General features: G+C 53.9%; 1 non-coding gene across 1 annotated transcript in view; it reads right to left on the bottom strand.

Moving 5' to 3' along the window:
- LOC124608815 overlaps window positions 1-357 on the bottom strand; it is a 1,910-nt gene extending 1,553 nt beyond the window's left edge. Inside the window, exon 1 of the ribosomal RNA XR_006979378.1 lies at window positions 1-357. This exon is cut by the window's left edge and continues 1,553 nt beyond it. This is a non-coding gene — a ribosomal RNA (small subunit ribosomal RNA).
- Window positions 358-5,000: the final 4,643 nt, after the last annotated feature.

Raw genomic sequence — 5,000 nt, forward strand, 5'->3', positions numbered from 1 at the left:
AGGCGCAGAACCTACCATCGACAGTTGATAAGGCAGACATTTGAAAGATGCGTCGCCGGTACGAGGACCGTGCGATCAGCCCAAAGTTATTCAGAGTCACCAAGGCAAACGGACCGGACGAGCCGACCGATTGGTTTTGATCTAATAAAAGCGTCCCTTCCATCTCTGGTCGGGACTCTGTTTGCATGTATTAGCTCTAGAATTACCACAGTTATCCAAGTAACGTGGGTACGATCTAAGGAACCATAACTGATTTAATGAGCCATTCGCGGTTTCACCTTAATGCGGCTTGTACTGAGACATGCATGGCTTAATCTTTGAGACAAGCATATGACTACTGGCAGGATCAACCAGGGAGCTGCGTCAACTAGAGCTGAGCAGCCGGCCGCCCGGGAGTGTGTCCCGGGGGCCCGCGCGAACACGCAAGCGTCCGCTCAATTATTCTGCAAACAGGAGGAGGCTGAGCTCCCCTGCACAATACACCTCGAAACCCTCTCAGGTCCCGGCGGCGCGCAGCGCCGTCCTAAGTACTTGGTCGGGTTCGAGAGTGGCGCAATCGCCCGGAGTTTGGCGAGTAGACGCTTTAGGTGCGACCACCCGTGCTCCCAACTGAGCTTGCCGCTGCCGACAGAGGCCCGGGAGCGTGCTGTCGTGGCATTGCCGGCGGGAGACAACACGCGCCACCTACGGTGGCCGGCAGCTCCAACGCCAGCGCCACAGAAGGACAAAAGCCCCACTTGGGTGCCGAAGCGAACTCTCCCAGCACAGCGCACGCGCCAACACGTCCGCACAGCTGCGATACAATCCACCTGCGAGAACCGCAGAGGCGACCGAGCAGCAGACGGCGTCGCGGCGCCGAGCGCCGGGCGGCGGCGCATCCTCAGCGCACACAGTCCTCAATCGGACCAGCACACTGCAGATGTCCACCGCGCTTCGCACCGGGCCCGCGAGGACCTACTTTGGCCGCACGGCGCCGCGTGCAGGGTGCGCCGGCGCGCAGCTGCGCCGCCTGCCGCCTCCGTCGGCCGGCGCGCCTGCCACTGGCCGCCCCCACCAGCCGGCTGTAGCGCGTGCGCCCACGCACCGCGCGGCCAGCACGCCGGGAGGCCCCCCCTCACCGGCCGGGGACGGTCCCACCCAGCCACCGCCGCGTATCGCTTCACACCCACATGCCATTCACGTTCGTGGGCATGGTGGGTATCGCTGAAACAACCGGTTGGTAGCTCAACCGATCGTCGCCATCACTGATTCACCTCTAGCGAGAACAACCGCACCACAACGGTTTACCAGTTGTTCATTTGCGTAACGTCACCAGCAAACGTAGACGTCCATCGCCATTTGCAAATTCAACGATTGTTGCATGCCTGTGTCAGGTGTCACGACACACTATGTCTGCCCACATACACGCAACAACATGTGCACGCTTCGCGAACACGTGGAAGGTGGCCCCCGTACGTATGCGATGTCCATTGCGCGAACGACTGTCAACCGGCCTCTGTCGCATGTCGCAGATGTGGAACGCAGTGCACCATGCTATCACGGTGTGTGAGAGGAGACGACTACGTCTGACAACACGCGCCACTACATCAACAGACGGCTCATGCTGATCGCCATCCACGGCATACCATACTGCAATCCAGCTCTTATAGGGAGACGACACGTAGCTGAGTGCACAATATTTGGACCGTATGGTTCGCCGTTGTTGGCGCAGTCGTGGTACGGTCACACATGTACCACGATGTATCATTCAGTACATGAGGACCAATGTGCAGTACAGTGTGTGATTTGGACGTACAACATCAGCGGACAGTTGACACAAGCCGTACCACAACGTAGGCTGTGCTTCGCCATGCGAATGCCAATGAACAACTGCGAAGGGCATTGAGCATGTACGTCCTACTGCCATCCGCATTACAGTGTATAGCTGCAAGGTGTTTCACATGAAGCGATACTCTGGGGACCGGGCAGTGCGAGTAGCAAACTATATTGCGGGGGTTGCAGTTAGGCAACACTACACTAATTTAACGCGTCGTATGACAATTACAGAGCAGGTTAAGGCCCAACGTGTGTTGGGTTAAGGCCCAACGTGTGTTGGGTTAAGGCCCAACGTGTGTTGGGTTAAGGCCCAACGTGTGTTGGGTTAAGGCCCAACGTGTGTTGGGTTAAGGCCCAACGTGTGTTGGGTTAAGGCCCAACGTGTGTTGGGTTAAGGCCCAACGTGTGTTGGGTTAAGGCCCAACGTGTGTTGGGTTAAGGCCCAACGTGTGTTGGGTTAAGGCCCAACGTGTGTTGGGTTAAGGCCCAACGTGTGTTGGGTTAAGGCCCAACGTGTGTTGGGTTAAGGCCCAACGTGTGTTGGGTTAAGGCCCAACGTGTGTTGGGTTAAGGCCCAACGTGTGTTGGGTTAAGGCCCAACGTGTGTTGGGTTAAGGCCCAACGTGTGTTGGGTTGAGGCCCAACGTGTGTTGGGTTGAGGCGCAACATAGGTTAGGTTGAGGCGCAACATAGGTTAGGTTGAGGCGCAACATGGGTTAGGTTAAGGCGCAACATGGGTTAGGTTAAGGCGCAACATGGGTTAGGTTAAGGCGCAACATGGGTTAGGTTAAGGCGCAACATGGGTTAGGTTAAGGCGCAACATGGGTTAGGTTAAGGCGCAACATGGGTTAGGTTAAGGCGCAACATGGGTTAGGTTAAGGCGCAACATGGGTTAGGTTAAGGCGCAACATGGGTTAGGTTAAGGCGCAACATGGGTTAGGTTAAGGCGCAACATGGGTTAGGTTAAGGCGCAACATGGGTTAGGTTAAGGCGCAACATAGGTTAGGTTAAGGCGCAACATGGGTTAGGTTAAGGCGCAACATGGGTTAGGTTAAGGTACAATATGGGTTAGGTTAAGGTACAATATGGGTTAGGTTAAGGTACAATATGGGTTAGGTTAAGGCGCAACATAGGTTAGGTTAAGGCGCAACATAGGTTAGGTTAAGGCGCAACATAGGTTAGGTTAAGGCGCAACATAGGTTAGGTTAAGGCACAACACGGGTTAGGTTAAGGTACAACACGGGTTAGGTTAAGGTACAACACGGGTTAGGTTAAGGTACAACACGGGTTAGGTTAGGGTACAACACGGGTTAGGTTAAGGTACAACACGGGTTAGGTTAAGGTACAACACGGGTTAGGTTAAGGTACAACACGGGTTAGGTTAAGGTACAACACGGGTTAGGTTAAGGTACAACACGGGTTAGGTTAAGGCACAACACGGGTTAGGTTAAGGCACAATACGGGTTAGGTTAAGGCACAACACGGGTTTGGTTAAGGCACAACACGGGTTAGGTTAAGGCACAACACGGGTTAGGTTAAGGCACAATACGGGTTAGGTTAAGGCACAATACGGGTTAGGTTAAGGCACAATACGGGTTAGGTTAAGGCACAATACGGGTTAGGTTAAGGCACAATACGGGTTAGGTTAAGGCACAATACGGGTTAGGTTAAGGCACAATACGGGTTAGGTTAAGGCACAATACGGGTTAGGTTAAGGCACAATACGGGTTAGGTTAAGGCACAATACGGGTTAGGTTAAGGCACAATACGGGTTAGGTTAAGGCACAATACGGGTTAGGTTAAGGCACAATACGGGTTAGGTTAAGGCACAATACGGGTTAGGTTAAGGTACACATTGTTGTAAGGAAAGGTGTTTTGGGGGGGGGGGCCGGTTTGTTGATTGTGATTATCGTAAGTAAATGACTGCGGCATCATCTGATTTGGCACGTCAGGGTGCACCTTTGGCTCATGACAGGCGGCGCTCTGATTCCATGCTTGTGGCAGACCTGTGTCTTTCATTCCTGCCATTGTTTTTGTGGTGTGACAGGAGGCAGTATTGTGATGTTGGGTGCACCCCTGTGTAGGACATGTGTGGGTGTTGGTGGCTTAGCTGAGCAATGGTGGTTGTCGGAAGGGTGGGATATTCTGTTTTCCGAGTGGACCTCCCGGTCTGGTTATGATAGTGTGGATTGTCTAATGTGGCAGAGAGGATGCACTGGGTGTTGTTCCATGCTGGTGCTTACATATTGTCTGTGTGCCTGTTACAGGCAGAGAGTAGTGCGTGATAAGAGTGTCTGGCTGACGTGTGATTGTGAGCAGAGTCTTTCAGCATGTATACGGACAGTTGTATACATTATCTGTATTCTGATGGCTCTATCTATTACTAATCAGCGCCGTGTATACGTTTAATCCGGTTCCAGTCGAAACTATTGTATCTCTGTACATTAGTGACACGGCGAGCCCGCTATGTAGTTACTCGTCTCGGCAGCTTCCACCGGTGTATGGCAAATGATTATAAGGAATCAGTCTAGTCGTCAATACCGATAGTGTGACGTCACATGTCTGGGGTGGGGGACGCTGCGCCCTTCCGGTGGGTCATGGCCTAGGAAGACTCTTCCCACGCAGGGGGGCTTGGACTGTAATTGACTCTTCCGAGTAATATACTTGCCGTACGTTTTTGCGACTGCGAGTGCAACGCTCACCGGTACCGACATGGATGGAGCGCCTCCTAGCTGCCGCTGAGCATCTGCATTCGTACAGAGAGCAACGCGATCGCGTCTGTAGCTCGTACGTGGTACAGCTCGCAGCTCATGTATATGGACAGCGGGAATGTCGCATATTGGACATAACTCTTCATGAAACGCACGTTATAGGGGTGGATTGCACATTGCGAGTGCGAGCAAAGTCCGCCGTTCATCCGCTGGAGTTGCGAGTTGGGCGGTTGGGGTGGGGAGCGAACGGGTGCAGGTGGAGTGATTGCCGGTCCACGACTTCGTGCGGCAGAGGCGCTGGCGTTGGGGTGCTGTTGTCGACAGAGGATGCAGGCTTTGTGGGTGGGGTCGAAAGAAGGGCACTGTGGGCCCATGGCTGTCTTAGTCGGCTTGGCGTCTCATAGATGACGGTATCGTCGTTGCAGGAGGTCATGTTGCGGGAGACCTACAGATGGCAGTATGTTTTGCGGTGCG

Source organism: Schistocerca americana, chromosome 3 (genome assembly GCF_021461395.2).
Source record: "Schistocerca americana isolate TAMUIC-IGC-003095 chromosome 3, iqSchAmer2.1, whole genome shotgun sequence".
Lineage (NCBI taxonomy): Eukaryota > Metazoa > Arthropoda > Insecta > Orthoptera > Acrididae > Schistocerca > Schistocerca americana.